Raw genomic sequence first — 18,790 nt, forward strand, 5'->3', positions numbered from 1 at the left:
GTTCTGTGGCACATAGGTTGAAAATCCCTGTTCTAGATCTAGACCTTCGGATAACGGAGAAAGAAAAGAGAAATTGGATGAAGAATTGCTATTCAGTTGCAATTTGAGATGAAGCCGTTCTCTCTAGTGATGTTTCTTTTTTGGTGAGGCGGAGACCACAATTGAAACTGAGCCCTGACCTCGTGTCTTATCGCAGTTTGTTATTTGTGTAGGACATTTGTTCAGAGAGTCGACGTTTCATTTCACGGATGTGAATGCTCCTGGGACGGAAGAATGTGGAACAATTCCTCCTGCAGCAGATGCGCTTTGTCTTGGGTCAATTTCATGTTATCATGCATCTCATGACAGATGGCCGTTACTGATTGAAATTGCCTCGAAGGACAAAAGCTAAACCTTGTTAAAGGATAAATAATTGCATTTTAATGTCGTTACTGTTATGTTCTAAGTGATTGCATTATAATCAAATAAAAATGTGTTTATAAAGAGAAAGAGAGATAGAAGAATGCATAATACATTTGGTAAAAGACTCTGAGAATATAGTATAGAAATTATTTCAAAATACTGTATTCGTAATATTGAACTGCTTAAAAATATCTGAAAATATACGGTGATCCGTTACGCAAGAGACAAAATAAAAACGTAATATGAGAACTAATGCTATTTATTTTTCAGTAATGTGTAAATACATTTTATTAGGATGGGAGTTTTACCCTAGATCATATATGTAACAGATAACTCATCGCTATGTTAAAATCGGCAGCACTTTGAAGAGAACAACCGCCAGGATCGCCACCCGTCCGCCGTAAACGAACACGAGATGGCAGTACAGTCACTAATGCAATTCAAATGGGAATTATGACGTGACTCCTTATGTAACAACTAGATGGCAGCGTAGTAAACCTGACAAAAGTTGTTAACCTCAAAGCCTATAAGGTCGACCTATCTTGGTATATATGATCTAGGGTTTTACTCACATGAGTCCTGACGTGCCACCATTGCGTACACAACACAATTTATGTAGTGTGACTTATTTCTGTCATGTATGATGTAACAACTCAGGAATAGTTTTTCCAAAAGCTGAGAGAGTCTTTTCTTTGATATCATCAATATCGGTGCGTAGCTGTGTATAGACTTCATTCTACTCAAAACTTCAAAATGGAAATCGGGTGGCTTGTGGTCTAGAAAATTTTGACACCATATAATTGGCCACTACGACCTCACCAGTTGATATCGAATGTCATTCACAAATTTATTTTCCTCAAAAAGAGATGATGCCCCTTGCCCATGTTGCTTTCCTGTTGCAGATCTGATGTGAGAAACAAAAACATGATCCGTTTCTGGATATCCATTTCACTTAATGCCTAACACGTTGCATGTAGTAGAGGTAAAATTTCAGGTAACTTTGAAGGTTTGTATTTCATAGCTACCTTTCCAGACAGTCGTTTGAGACTCTTCTTGAAATCTTCTGTCATACCAGCGCTAACCGCAGCTTCAGTTTCGAGAACACGCCTATGGCCACCATTGTGCGTCAAGTTAACCGATCGACATTATACTGTGGTTAAAACGACGTTGAACTGATGTTACAAATCCAAATTTGCAAACCGCAACACACATTTCTCTCGTTGACTTGCGTTGAACGCCGTTTTGTTTATTCAATCATTGCTAAGTGACAATCTGACTTAATTTGTTCGTAAAAGCAGTGTTACATGAAATTCCCGTATGTTAACGTCATATTGAAGTTAAAACAGCTTTGTGGCACTCGTGATATAACTTTTAGGCCTAAAGCGATTTTATATTATGTCTTCCCAAACAAGTCAGACTGCATAACTAAATCATCTAATAAAAAGGACAACATAGAAAACTATATCACATTTCTAGGACTTTTTATAGACTCCAGTTTAACATGAAAAAACATATCGAATATATATGCACAAAGCTATCAAGAGTTATATATTTATTAAAGAAATTAGTGACTTGCGTTTCTCAGAATTATGTAAGATGTGCCTACTTTTCGTTCTTTCAATCGATAATCCGGTATGGCAAATGGAGCAAAATTGGGAGTGTCTTGATTTTACAAAAGAAAGCCATTAGAAGTCTATGTCAATCAAACTATCTTGAACATTGTCGGTCACTTTTCAAGCAATAACAGATATTAACAGTCATAAATTTATATATAAAGTATATACGATCTAGTCCTTTACACTCGACATAATATAGATAATTGCTCATTAGTAGCCAGTATATATGATCATGAAATTAGAAATTGTGTACAAATTAATATTCCATACTGTAGATTACATAAAACTAGTACAAATGTTTCTGTCATGGGGGATGAAATTATATAATAAGCTTCCCAGTTAATATTATAAGTTACGAACCAATAGTTTCAAAACTATATTTTATAATTGGCTTTTAATTAATCCTTTCTATTGTGTAGATGAATTTCTTAACATAAATTAATATGAAATTGTTTTTTAATAAATGAAATTATTCACATTTAGTTACAAAGAATACATTTAGAATGAAGTGTTTTCCTTAATTTTTAGAGTTTCAAAATGTTTTATGTTTTCATTCTAATTAAACTTTACTGTTTTCAATTATATGTATATATATATATATATTCAAATGTATGTATGTTTCCCCCCCTCCATATTTTTGACGAAGCCTATCACTGTATATTTAATGGCTTAATAAATTGAATTGAATTGAATATATTACTCGCAATTAAAGTAAGTGGATCATTCTTTTGTCCTGCATTTTCTACCGAAATAGTTAAACAGAGGATATGATGTAAGACTATGATGATTATTATTATTATTACTATTATTATTGTGATTATTATTATTATCATCATCATCATCATCATCATCATCATTAATCTTACAATCATCAACCATTGTGATTAACCCGGTAGCTTTTCCTTCTATAAATCAAGTTCACTGTAGTTCGATATCCCGTGTACATATGAATGGAAGTATATCGCCCTTATTTTAAGAATAGATGTGCGGCTTTTCTTTACGTTTTCTTTTTTGTTGTGAGTACTTCTTTGTACCATGTTGGCTGCATGCTCAAGAAGTTTCCTTGCGTATGTGTCTATGTTAATTCATAATACTCTTAAGGGTAAATATAAAAAAGTAGAAATCTCTATTACGAGCATTTTAGGAGGGTCACATTTATCCCTAAATGAAAAAATAATAATAATGGATAAATACTTATTATTAGTAGTAATAGCAGTTGCAGTAAATTCCAGATATCACAACCTACTATCGCGTCTTTACATTGCTTATAGCCTAGTTTATAATATTGCAAATGTCAAAATTTTTCCTTGTATTTAAGTGTATGTTACTGAACAATGCTATAGCACTACGGAGCGTGCAGAAATATCGCGGTTAAGATTCTGCAAGCCGAAAAAGTCTCGAGTTCGATTCCCAATAGTTCATGGGTTTTCTCCATTCATCTAATCTCTCCGACAGTACTATGTTCCCGAACTTTACTCAGTCTCTAACACAAATGTATATCAGGGGTATTTTCTTGTTGGTGAAAGCGGCAAAAACGTAGGACTGTCTATTATCTAGAAAATATGGGAGCCTTGCCTTAATCACACACTACAATCTGAGTCTCAATGGACTTTAATAGAAATAGTTTTACCGATTCCGATTCCACAATCTTTCTCGCTGTTATAACTTAAATACTCGGTCACAACATGATAACACGATAGAAATACCACTCCACACATCATCTCTTTATTCTTCATCTTTCACTGTTGCTACTTCTCGTCACTGGAATATTCTTTGCCGCCTGAAGTTAAGGGCTGCCGAACTCCATTTCTTTTAAAAATGTAAATTAGAAAAATATTTTATGATGAGTTGCCATACCTAAAGCTTTGCAAATATTTAATGCAATGTATTCCACTGTATTTATTTTTTGTTTCTTATTTTTATTGTGTAAACACGTAAGTCGTATTATTAGTCTATTATTATTTTTATTGTGTACATTTTATTCAACTGTCAGTTATTGGTTTAATTATGTGAATCCTACTTACTTGTAATTAATACTAATTTGTCTTCCAATGTGCTTATTTTTATTTTTACTGTGTACATTTTTATTAAATTATCGGCTTATGTTTTTATGTGATTCGTATTTGATTCTAACAAAATTAATATGTATCCACTACGTTTATTTTTATTTTATAAGGTAAATTTTTATGTAACTACCTCTTTTGATCTCATTATGTACCTAAATCGTATCAGTATGTAATTACTTAAATCCGATTCAGTTGTATGTTCAACTATGTAAGCAAGTTTTAATCCTGGTTGAGTGTAAGAGAAAGCCTTACGGCCTTAACTCTGCCAGGATAAATAAAACTATTATTATTATTATTATTATTATTATTATTATTATTATTATTATTTTATTATATCATTTACGAGGTTACACCTATATGGAGTCGTTGGAATTGGTGATATCGAGACGTTATTTGGTGAGATGTGTACAAAGATTCGTCAAGAGATTACCTAACATTCGCCTTAGACTTGGGAAAGAGGTATGAAGTAAACCAAATGACGTACTTAGCCCAAACTCAAATCGAATCCACACCCCAAGGTAGTTTCGGATCAATTTTGTAAACCCGCTATCGCCAGAGTTACGCGACTGGCCTCGTTCCTATTTTGAACAAAAAAAGAATGGGATGTGGATTCCTGTTCTTGGAGTGATTGCTGTCAATCTGGGAACGTACAATTTCTGATATTCCCTCTTTAACATTGGTTGTCACGCAGATTACAGAGCTAACGGTTGGACTTTTCCGATTTGTCCAGAATTACAAAGCCTTATACACAAACATACGCACATGTTCATACTCCGTAAATCACTACGCAAAACATTGGTTGTGTTGGCAACCCACCCACGGTTACCTACAGAAGCGCTGTCTCTGCTCTTACTATTTTTAGATATAGGAAGTCTGGATGTTGTTTTTTCTCTTTTTTCAGCCCGTATTATATCTTTCATACAAAGTTATACGGAAGAGAAACATGTAAAAGCAATTCATAAAGTGAGATGACGTTACATGTCAGACTTATTCGGTACGACGACCCTTTTAGACGAGTCATGAACTGAAACTCGATCGATCAACAGTGATTTTGTTAAATGTAAAATTTCTGCTTTGTCTTATGAAATTTCATCTGCCGGTTTAAAAAATGAAGTCATAATGTTTATACAACCCATCATTTTTTGTAATTTTAGAAACAGTTAGTCATTTTATTGCTATATACAGTCTTTAACATGCTAATGGACAGAAAATATTGCATTTTATTCCTTTAACAACTGATCTATAACTTTAGATCATTGTTGCTTTTGAAATCAGAATTCATGAAAATGAATTTTATTCCTCGTAAGACTGCGAGAGTTGGTATTAATTCTATTAATTCTCAGTTGAGTTGGAACTTATATTCTTTGTCATAATTTTAAGCATAGTAAAAGTATCTTATAAAGTGACACATGCCTCGAGGTACTGTGTAAATCACAGAAACAATTTTTGTAACGTTTGTGGTTAGTTAACACTGAAAGCACACAAGTGAATTTTTACTACACTAGTTAAAAGAGTGCTATTTTCATTGCAAAAGAGATGAGGACAGGAACTGGGCCTTTGAAATCTGTCGTGCTCCATGTAATTCTATTAACTGCTTGGACAAAGGGATCCCGTCATATGCCTTTTCCAGTTTCAATGATATGCATGGAACCTAAGGATCATTCAACATACTGTTGCTTTCTAAAACCACAGATCAGATGATTACAGAGAATCTGTCAGCAAGCTGATTCAGAACTATAACGTGATGGAGTGTAGTATGTCTCCCTAAATAACTTCGTGGATTCTAATCTATTTCTTTTCCTCAAAACGAAGCGACGAACGTGAGGAGCGTTTTCATCAGGATTTTTCTGAAATGGGAAGGCGCTACCAGGAAAAATGGAACCCAAATATTCTGTGAGACTACTGCTGGACACTCAAAAGAGATGTTTCCCAAGCCAAGTATAGCCTAAAATCTGTTTCACATACATTTTAAGTAAATATGATTTAGGCAAAATTTTATAAGGTATCAATAGGCCTACTAGAAAAAATTGAATTACATTTCATATAATTACTTAAAAACTCTGCGTGATAGGAAGATTTTGAAAACGTATATCAAATCAGCACGAAAAATAATATAAGATTCACCCATTCATTATATTTTAACAAAACATATGTTTAATTTTGTTGACCAGTGTAATGGTGAGTTTGGACGACTGTGTCATAGATATGCGGCACGTGAAAGATCCATTTCCCTTGATGGGAGAGTTTGAGTCAGAATTTGGCCCACATTTCTCGTCCGTGTCAAAATTTGGCGGTAGCAAAATGGGTCCTTAAGAATGGCGTAAGTTCGCGTAGATTTTCCTTACTTCCCAACCATACTACAGTATATCACACCATACGAGTATTGTACCGTAAATCGTGCAATACCATACCGTACTATACCACACTATACAATACCATATCGTACTTTTACCACAGTATACAATATCATACCGTAGGCGTACTCTACCATACTGTACAATATTATACAGTACTATACCATATTATACATACAATATCGTACTGTACCACAGCATACGGCACTATACCGTACTATACAATATAATAACGTAATATATACCATACTATACAATATTATACCGTACTATATCATACTATACAATATTATACCGTACTATACCATATTGTACAATATCATACCGTACTGTACCATAACATAGCATACCATACTATATTCTACTCTACTCTACTCTACTATAACATACCATATACTCTATTATTTTATCATATTCTGTAGCATACCATGCTGTACCTTCATATTATTACATATTATGATATACTACATCATACAATACTATACTGTATCATACCACATTGTGCCATACAGTGCTGTACCGTACACTACTACTGTATCCATATCATACCATACCAATCCATATCATCATACCATACCATACTATAATATACGAGTACATCGTTTCAAATCATACTATACCATATATACCATACTATATCACAATATACTAGACCATATCATATTATTTCATGCCATACTGTACATTAAAAGCTACACTATATCATACCATACAATTTAGAACCATAACATGTTATTTCATACTATACTATACTGCATCCTACTTCCCATACCATATCATACTGTGTCATACCATATCATGCCATGCAATACCAAACTATTACATATCATACAATATCATACTAAACTATACCATATATGCGACATTATATCATACCATACACCATATCATACTATACCTTAAATACTACCCTATATCATACCATACCGTATTATACTATACTATACCATACCATACCATAATATCCCACACGGCATCATACCATACTATTACGCACCATATAATAGTATACTATTTCTAATAGTTAAGTACAAATTGTTGGTGGATACTTTATTGACTACCTCAAGGGTAGTAGCCTATTAACTTATCTATTATCTTATTTATTTCAGAATTTTCTTCTCCTGTTTCTGGCATTCATTATGTTTTCCCCTGATAGCATATAACTGACTGATCAGCCTAATGCACTTTCAAGACAACTACTTTTGTCTTTTTCACCATGCTGCCATCTAGCGACTGCAAAAGACGTTACGTGATGTAATTGCCGGGAGTAACAGCTTACAGTTGTCCTAGTGTATGTTCTCTTTCATATGTTGCCTTTTCTAGCATCTGTGAGATATGACAGACTACTACAGAACTATGGCATTCAGAATTGGTGGCTGGAGAGGAAAGTGTGAAGCGGCGGACAGTAGACAGTGGAGCCGACTTATCCTGGAAGCTCAGTCGGCACGCAACTCTTTTCATATCGGGTGCACAAAAAGTCTACTTGCGCTGAAGTGCTTAAAGGTGCTCTATATCCTGCCCGGTAATAATTACTGGCAATTCCAAATTCTTTATCTGGGCTTCTTCGATCTAAAATACAATTAATATGAACACGTAATGGTATTCCTGTATGTGGAGCGACATATCATACCTGTACCTACGCAACAACACATTGAAACACAATGACATGATATAAACATCCATGCTTTCTTCGTTTTCCTCTTCAGTAAGAGCGTAGACAACTGCTGAAGTAGTTGGGCAGAATTGTTCATTCTATTTAATTTCACTGCCGTGACTTCCACACAATACTGAAGCTCCGCGATGTTCTATTTTGCGTACGATTGTAATTTTACTAATGCCGCGTCTTTGGCTCAAATGCTAGCTCGCGTCTTCCATTCAGGTGACCCCGAGTTCGGTCCCCGCAATTTGTGGGGGAAAGAGCAGGCGTTTAAGAAGGTTTTCTCAGGGTACTCCTGTTTCCCTCTATCATTACATCAACACTCTTCACCACCTCTTAATTTCATGTATCATCTGTAATAGTAAATTTAGGTTGACGTGAAGTCTTGGTATTAACGCGACTTTCCGATGCCGATAAGAAAGGGCTTGAGACTGGGGGGCCCCTGAGGCTTAACAAGATACTCGTCCGCGAAACGAGACCTCGCTCTACTAGGAGCTGTGGCAGGATGGCCAACCGTCGACGTCGGATTCACGATTGCCACTCGGATTACCGTCGGACAGTCATCGCACAATGGACCAAAGCGTGCCTGGTCCAGTCCTCGTAAAGCCAGCGGCCAGCCAACCTTGGTACGACAAGTGTTGCGTTCTCTGTTTGGTAATACTTCACAGTCCAATGTTTGGGCACATGCCGCCGCAATGGGCTGCGGAGCGGGTTGGACCGAGGATCTGCCCAGTGACTGCACAGAATCAATATTTCAAGCTGATGGAATTTCCTGCTCCTCGCAGGGGAAGTGATTCTACTAGACGCACCTGAAATCAAGTTCCATCTCCTGTGACGGCATCCCGGATGTTGATCGCGCTAGTTCACGAGCCAGGCGCCGCGCCGGTCTTGTCACCTGCACCGAAACTCTGGTTGTCGAGAATATTAACTGTTTGCTTTACACTCGCTGAAACGTCGCTAGTAATATGTGTACCGAAATATTAATAAGTATGACGACGACGATGATGATGATGATGATGATGATGATAATAATAATAATAATAATAATAATAATAAAGCGTTTGTCACCTAGTCTGCTGTCAAAATATCTCAAAGTTAGAATTTATAAAACAGTTATATTACCGGTTGTTGTGTATGGTTGTGAAACTTGGACTCTCACTTTGAGACAGGAACATAGATTAAGGGTGTTTGAGAATAAGTTTCTTAGGAAAATATCTGGGGCTAAGAGGGGTGAAGTTACAGGAAAATATAGAAAGTACACAACGCAGAACTGCACGCATTGTATTGTTCACCTGACATAATTAGGAACATTAAATCCAGACGTTTGAGATGGGCAGGGCATGTAGCACGTGTGGCGAATCCAGAAATACATATAGAGTGTTAGTTGGGAGACCGGAGAGAAAAAGACCTTTGAAGAGGCCGAGACGTAGATGGGAGGATAATATTGAAATGGATTTGAGGGAGGTGGGACATGATTAGGGACTGGATTAATCTTGCACAGGATAGGGGTTTTTAAGGAAACCGGAGGTTCATTGCCGCCCTCACATAAGCCCACCGTCAGTCCGTATCCTGTGCAAGATTAATCCAGTCTGTATCATCATATCCCACCATCGTCATAGCCATTTGAATATTATTCTCCCATCTACGTCTCGGCCTCCCCAAAGATCTTTTTCCCTTTGGCCTCCCAACTAGCATTTTATATCGTACACGAGCATGGCTCTTATGGTAGTGGCTAGAAACATTTTTGTTTTATAATTTTAATTTGTACTCGCTAGTTAGCTAGTTAAATAAATTAATTAATATGTATTTCTGGATTCGCTCATGCGTGCTACATGCCCTGCCCATCTCAAACGTCTGGATTTAATGATTATAATAATAATAATAATAATAATAATAATAATAATAATAATAATAATAATAGACTGGTGGTGGTGGTGGTGGTAGATTTTCCAAGAATTATACCTTTTTGAAATATCTGCTTCAGTCTTAAGATAATATTGAAATAATCACTTCATATTTACAAGCATTGGAGAAAGATAAGAGAAAAATAAAAATAATAAAATTATTATAATACTTAATGTAAAATTTAAGAGATATGTGCATAAATCTCAATAAAACACATGAGGCTAGGGTACAGACACTGAAATACTGTACGTGTAGGTAGAGATTTTTACTGAGGCCTTTAACAGAATACTTATTTTTTTACGGAGTGTGGAAAGACAGCATTTCCGACAAGAAAACTGACACTGATAGAAGTTCACTGCATTAAGTGCGGAGATATTTTTTGTACTATTCCCTATAAATACATCTACACAAAATATTTTTATAATAATATTTTATTAATAATAATGTTCGAATGGAACTTTTCTACTGTAGTTTACAAATTGTTATCGATAGTTAACGTTAATAGTAAATTCGTTGCGTTTATTTCTGTGAACTGAATCCATTATTTTTTAGGATAATTATTGTAACTGTGACTACAAAATTAAAATTTCACACTTAAATGAGGACTGTTGTTTACATCAACAATACATTACTGTTGCAATGCTCCTTCCGCAGTTGTATGCAGCATTTTCCCGGCTGACGCTCGACCTATCTTCCGGGAGTCAAATTCCGTTGTACTGCAGCCATATATGTTATATAGTATTAATCAACCTATAGATTTATGCCCTTTTGCCATCATTAGTCATTCAATAAGAGACGTTTATTTGTCACAAACTCCTCCCACTTTATCAAGGGTTGATCCACAGACCTTTCACCTCGAGGCGTATACTGCAGGATTTGTCAAAACAATCCGGAACGATCCATTTCGTTGGCGTGCTGGGGACAATTTTGTCTATAATTATTAAGGTGTCCATGAATAGGTGTAATTTTTAATTCTCTTGCTGTTGATTAATTTCTTTTATATATGATCAAGTAGACTGTAACCAGCAGTTCTTCGTGGAAATGTTATTTCAAAAGACTTGAAAGCATAGTGAACTCATACCAAGCAGTTGCTAGCCGAGAAGTTATGGTTTAACCGATGGGACTGCCACCTAAAAGGATCTGTACTTAGCTTGCCGGCTTTTCTGTAGGGATGTGCTTCCTTAGCCGAAGGTCTTGAACTCCAAAAACTCTCCTTCGCTGCTATTCTTTGCTCTGCTGGTATTGGTGGGTTCTATCGCTTTCTGGCTCAGCCTAAACAGTTCAGATCAACCAAGTTAGTATAGAATACTTATATACTGTAGAATTAATCGTACGATAACAATGAATATTTCGCACCAAGCTGACGGTCGTCGATCAGCTAGACAGGCTAGCTGTTTGTAACGGTACTCACAGTTTCACCTCACGACGAAGAGAGAGCTACTCTTCGAAACGTTGTGTTACAATTCTTTTAAATTAGCAATGGAAAAAGTCTAAACAATTCAACCATTGAACAATTCACCGTTGCTCTTCCCCCCTTCATTCAGATCAGTAGTTTGTGTAGGCCTATATTACTGTACAGTGTTATCTTATATATATATACATATCTGTTTATGCAATTATGTATTAAAGATATTTATTTATATACAGACTTGTTTATGTGTCATGTTAAATTAAACATATAAATTTTACCGTTTTCTAATTAGTGTGAATTTCTTCGGAGTCTGTTTGTGAGGATAAGTCTAAACTTTAGCTTTCATGCGGCCTCAGAGCGTGACTTGAAATACGGTAATGAAAAGCAAACTTGAGTCGTGTGTTGAAGTTTGAGAAACTCGGACCTGTTTGCTGAGGGTGGATGAAGTAATTGCTTTCACACTATTGGAACTGGGGCAGTGAGGACGCTTTGAAACACCCACCTTGTGAACTGGGCATTACTGTAACAAAACTTCCGATAAAAATAGCGTTTTTTTTAAATAATATTACGCACAAAATTACAAACTCAAGTAGTTTGAGGAACTTTATGAAACCTGAACCTTTTAAACACAAAAAAACTTAACTTTTCTCATTTTATCAGCTATTCTACATTATGTGTTGCCATAGTTACCGACTGCTGTTAGCTCTCTATTTGTGTAGTTCTTTGCGACATTTTTTAAATTAATGTGGTACCTATTATCATGCGTTTATCTTTCTACTTTTTACCTTGTAAATTTCTGGATTTCTTAATAGGAAGTGTAACAGACGGAGTGAGAAAAGTGGATTACCAACTTGGAGAGGAAATGATTTCTTACCCACACGTTCCAAATTCCCTTGTAAGGAAGTGAGCTGGTTGTTATTTATATTTTGAATGTTTATTCTACCCATACCAGAGAAGTGAAAGAGGCATAATCTGTAACATAATTATAAAGTAAATTTATATCTTTTTCGACTGTAATGATGATGTATAAAATTAGTACACCTATATATGATTAATTCATTCATAGATACAAGGACAGGTAGTTCACTGCAAACTCAGAATTCTCCAATTTTTCCTATTTCTGCCTTCCTCTTAGTCTCCGCATATGACCCATATATCTTAATGTTGTCTATCATCTGATATCTCCTCCTGCCCCGAACTCTTCTCTCGTTCACCAGTGCTTCCAGTGTATCCTTTAGTAGGCAGTTTCTTCTCAGCCAATGATCCAGTCAATTCCCTTTTTGCTTCCTGTTAAGTTTCAGCATCATTCTTTCTTAACCTACGCTTTCGAACACAGCGTAATTTCTTATTCTGTCTATCCACTTCACATTTCAAATGTTTCTATCCGCTTCTCTTCACTTTGTCGTGATGTCCATGTTTCTTCCTCATACAATGCAGCACTCCACACAAAACACTTCACTAGTTTCTTCGTTAGTTATTTTTCCAGAGATCCGCAGAATATGCTTCTTTTTCTATTAAAAGCCTCCTTTGATATAAGTTTAGATACATTCCATTTATTTGTTAGTCAACTTTACAATTCTTAGTTCTTCACATTTCTGCATTTCGATCCACCATCAATTTAACATATACACACATAACACCCAAGTCACTGATTATTATTAAAATTCTAGTTCGTTTCTTCTTCCTCCTCCTCCTCCTCCTCTTCTTCTTCTTCTTCTTTATCGTATGTAATTCTTAACATCTATTTTTATACCCTACTGTCCTTTGTTAATATATTCCATTGCTAAGTATTTCCCTTTTAATTCCTATCTTTCAGTTCTGCTTCTTTGCTATCCATCACTATGAAATATTTATTCACAGAACTCCGCTAACAGCATATCTGTAAAAAGAAGTCATCTGCGTCTTCCAGTCTTATGCTTAATTTAAAAAAAAGTAACAGTTTAAAACCTCACCTGTTTTGTCGTTACTACTGTATACCCCGAGTAAGCTGAACTTCTGGGTTTTCTTCTACCAACTCTGAGATGAAACCTGCACTCTTTTACAGTAAATAATTGCCATCTGTGCTTTAGAGTCTCGTTGGGTTGTGTGTTTAGCAATTTATTGTTGGGACCAAGGTATGTTGTTCTCAAAATATATTTCTGGGACCGAGATAGATAATTATGTGCTTAAAAATTGTCAGCACCGATCCAGATTAAGTGCTCAAATACTGCTGGAACAAAGTTACGATATAGTCCGGTTGTGTGTTTATTCATGTTTATAATTTCCGTCTTCTCAAAATTTTATGTTAATGAAACACTGATATAGCAATAAGAGCACTTTCAATTTGTATAAAAATATCGGTGCTTAGTTAATTTACTGTTTCACCAGTTTTATGGTATTTATCAATTTTTGCACGAGTTTCTATGACGGTAATCATGATGGATCCAACAGAGTAGGCGAATCTTCCAGATCTTGATCAATACAGCTATGAATGAATAGGTTATGTAAATAGTTTCGAGACTTTGTAAGGTAAAATAATTTCAATAAGTACCCACGGTTAAGAGATAACATTTCATTACGAAAAATTTAATGTTGAAACTAACTCAAACTTGCATAATACACGGTAACAGTCACCCACAAACTTTTGAAGTGGAGAGGGTGTCGTGCACGAATGGAAGGAATCAGAAACATATTTCACTTTGGTAGGAAGACCTGAGGGGAAGGTCCAATAAGTACGAGAATAGCTCCAGGTTGAATTGAGGAAGGTCGGATGTTAGATAAATTCCGAACCCAGCTCGAGGCCATTCTGGGTAGTCTAACTCATATCTGACAAGGAATTCCATGTTAATTCTCAAACCTCCACGTGTAATTCAGTAACTTCATCGGTATCCTTTAATGCGTTGCTATGGTTACACGACCAAGCCTGAAGTTATATTCCCCACCTTTCAGTATTGGAAATCTATAGTTACAAGAAGTTATAAGATACACGACCATGAATATATATTAACTTCCTTGTTACGTGCCTGCCTCAGGGCACGGAGTCCAATGGAATAATGGTTAATAATTAAAAAGTGACATAATTTTACAATTAATTTTGTATTCATTGTCAGTAGGTACATCATTTATCACCACAGTTTAATTTATTCATTGGAATAATTATCACATAAATAATACAGAAGGATAAAAAGAAGACGTAAACGTACGAATGATCAGAAGAAATGAAATTAAACCAAGGAGCAAGACCTTATTCAATTAAACGATTTCTCCTCTCTCTCGGCCTAGTAATATCTTAGTTGTATACTAGATGGCGTTTGAGACTATGAGTTTACCACTTATCCCTCTGCCCCCGTCGGAAAATAATGTAACTAAATTCATTGCAGTTATTGAAACCCCGCTAGGAGATTATCTTTGTTCCACTCCGGAACTACGGGTTAATGAATGAATAATATTTAGCCGCTCTGCAAACGGTACGCCTGTTACACTTTTAAATGTGGAGAAGTTACTCAAAATCACAGAGAAATTTTATTTATTTATTTAACCTGGTAGAGATAAGGCCATCAGGCCTTCTCTTCCCCTCTACCAGGGGATTACAACTACAATATTAAGAATACGATTACAATTATTTATTTATTTATTTATTTATTTATTTATTTATTTATTTATTTATTTATTTATTTAACCTGGTAGAGATAAGGCCATCAGGCCTTCTCTTCCCCTCTACCAGGGGATTACAACTACAATATTAAGAATACGATTACAATTATAATTACAATTAATATTAAATTTACAAATACAATAAAAATCAAAGTACTAAAAGATTAACTGATTAATAAAAGCTAGACAGTTTATTGTAAAAGTTAAGAAGAGAGAAGCATTTCTTTTATTGATTAAATAAAAATTAAACCTACTCTATCCAGTAAGAAAATGCTTAATAAGTTTGCTTTTGAACGCTACTAAATTCCGACAGTCTCTGATGTCACTGGGAGGGTATTCCACAAGCGCGAGAGCGAAATGGGTAAAACCAAAATGAGGATAGAATATCTGAAGAAACATACGACCCTGATGATAGCTATCCCGCTAAAATAAATGGGGTAACTTTTATACCATTCTTACGAAAGATGTAATTGCAAAACTTTTTGCATTATTTTCTCTAATTTGTTGGTAACTGCTTCCCGCTTGGAATGATACAAATATACCATCTTGCTACGGCTCACATCTAAGTATTTAATTTCACCTCTGCGCTTCTGTGCTGAGTGCACTATTTCTCAAGCTCTTCTAACCTCACTAATGAACCGTATTCAGAATGGAAACATCACTTGAATATGTAACATCTGTTACAATTTACCAGCTTTCCGTGTCTCCGTAGTCTGAAAGCTTTGGTTCAATTCCGATTAGATTCCGGGAAGCCATAGAAACAGTTCTAAGCCACTATGTTCGCTACATACAGAGTGATTCACGAATATTTACCGTCCCTTACGGAGCTTATTTCCAAAGCCATTCTGAGCAAAAAAGTCACGTAAACATGTGTCCTAATCCCAATATTTTCAGCGTTACACCAATTTGAAGTTGTTAGTAAAATACCCCTTTTCTTTAGTTTTAAAGGCAAAACAAATTTAAGAATTTACAAGAATGACGTGATTGGTAACAATTGTTGTGATAAATGCGTAAGGAAATGTAATTTGTAGTTAAAAATAAAAATAAAATATGTACGAAGCATATGGAATTCACAACACATTTCTGGATTCAGAATATTAGCTAATTAAAGAAATTATACTCCTGAATAATTCATTCTTTATCTCTAATGTTACTTTATCCTTAAAACTCAAAAATAATGATATTTTACAAACAATTTCAAATTATTGTAATTCTGGAAATATTGAGATTAGGACAAATGTTTATATGACATTTTTTGCTCAGAATGTCTTCGGAAATAAGCTCCGTAAGGGACAGTAAATCCTCATGAATCACCCTGTATTGTAGAAGGTTCCGGATCTAACGTCTCGTCTTCTGTTCGGTGCTAAAACCTTGAATACTCCGAATAAATTGATAACCATCACAATATTCCACAGTGTCTATGCAGTTTTCTAGGGAACTCTATTAGTCTATTGATAACTGAGAATTGAGGAGTTTGTGATAAATTTTGTAGTTATTGTCAGTATCAGAGGGGAAATAATTTCAAGTAAATTTCGATAAAATGATAATAATAACCATGAGAATATTATATATTTGTCCTCAAATATTAATTATAATAATAACCATATTTTCTATTATTTTAGGCTAGTGATTTCTTCTAATGGCTTCGGAAACACCCTCGATCTATCGATATTTTTATGGTTTGTATCACGAACCACTTTATTATTGAATTATTTTATATCTGTATTCTTTTACTCATTTTCTTTCTCGAACACCGCACAATTTGTCTGATTAAGATAAGAGAGAGAATGAATTTCTTGAAGTATATACCATCGACAATGCATGCTTCTTTCTGCTCAGGAACAAAATACTGACATAACATAACATATAAAACTTTTAATTCAAAGTGAATCTGAAAACTTCTTGCAACGTTAGACTACAATATAAGACGCTCAAGGCTATACTCGGATGCATGCTGTATTCTCTTTGGATGAAAATGCCTGTGAAAGAAACTGCTTTGTTATCCCTGTTAGTGTTATTTTATTCTACAACATTAAAATGAGATAAATTGCTCAAAATGTCGTGACTTATGCGTGACTACCTTGAGGCAATCAGTTTTTAAAAAAACACAAACTCGTACAGGACTATTTCCCGTGTGTAAAGTAGTTTGGTGTTGATGTGACAGAACTAATAGAGAAAATGATGCAGTTCAAAATCCGATGTTTTCATTCGTTTCTTTCTAAACATTCTCCCTTAAAAATAACCTTAGTCTTTGTAACAGGCATAAGTGCATGAATTTTACTATTTGAAAATAACCTTTAAATTTGATTTCATAATAGCCAACACTAAAAAGTAGTTAGGTATAATAAATCCCATTTGAATATCGCAAGAGGAGATCCGTTCCAAATCGTATTAAGTCCACCCATAGACGAAACTGAGTTTCATATGATTTCGTACAGTTCTGAACATGCTCTATCATGCTGTGAAGTCTGTTTGGGTCTAACTGTATTAAATCCCCTTGAAAAGAGTGCATGGAACTGGTGTTCGTGCCAAACCGTGTTATGTCCACGTCTTTGTCCGCGTCAAACCGTATTCTGCCCAAAACCAATTAATATCGTTCATTGTAAGGTTGCATGTCAAGTTTCCTGCACTGAGAAAAACTAGCGCCAATTTACAGTATTGACTTATTGTGGACCTTTGTATCAGTTCAGTGTCGCTTAGTCCAGTTGTGTCCAGTTGTGCATATGATATCCGTGAAAATGGAGGGAGAAGTGCCTATAGGTCAGAATAGCAGAGGAAGCAGAAAAAGAGTAAAGAAGAAAGCAGCATGACAGGAACAAAGTGAACTTCGGTGGAATATTTTTACTATATTTTTAATAATTAATACGTGTTTAGGAGACTTATTTTCATCAAATACTGTTTCCTACAATACTCATGTAATATACATTGCAATGTGGTATTATTGTTTCCATCTGCAGGAACATTGATAAGGATCCTGATTTAACACTGTTCGAACCATCATGCTAGCATAGGGAAGGTCGGTTCCACTGTTGTCCAATTCCCGAACATGATACACGCATGGTCATGGAAAGGGTTTTGTCAACAAAAAAGAAAGCTGATCAAGATCGTTAGCATTAATTAATATTTTACCTTTGTGATTCAATATTACATAGGAGTAAATCAAGGAGTTTTAACTATTATTTACACAATTACGTTGGTTGAATTTTTACAAATATTGAGGAAGAATTTCTTTTTTCTTTATGTTCACGTCAAACCGTATTATGCCCATGATATTTTCTGAATTTCAGGACAGTATGATGTAAACATGACTTCAAATATAATTGATTCTGATAAATTAAGTTCTTCCAATAATTAATAAATTTAGTATCTTAATTTACCTCCCTTACTTGGGACTTAAGCAGTTTATCTTCTCTCGAAAAAAAATACATCAGTGGACTTAATACGGTTGGAAAAGGACCTCCTCGCCATGTTTCCTCTAGAAACTTTGAATATCGTTGATGAATCAGTCAGCAAGTATGTAACATAATACAGGCTGTAAGTATAGTTTGTGTCTTTATTTTAAAGGACAATATAGAATGTTACTTGAAACAGAAATTTTCTATAATTTATTTATTTATTTATACAGTAATATTCAAATTTATATACATACCGGTGCTTTTCTTTTATATCTCCCCCCCTCCCCAGTTCTGAGTCACTCTCCTACCAAATATTGCATACATTCCTTCCTCCATGCTAGCCTTCCGCAC

General features: G+C 35.1%; 1 protein-coding gene across 1 annotated transcript in view; it reads left to right on the forward strand.

The window, feature by feature from the left end:
• The window catches only part of LOC138705596 (uncharacterized), a 410,492-nt gene that overhangs the window by 166,420 nt on the left and 225,282 nt on the right, over window positions 1-18,790 (forward strand). The window lies entirely within an intron of this gene.

Source organism: Periplaneta americana, chromosome 9 (genome assembly GCF_040183065.1).
Source record: "Periplaneta americana isolate PAMFEO1 chromosome 9, P.americana_PAMFEO1_priV1, whole genome shotgun sequence".
Taxonomy (NCBI): Eukaryota; Metazoa; Arthropoda; class Insecta; order Blattodea; family Blattidae; genus Periplaneta; species Periplaneta americana.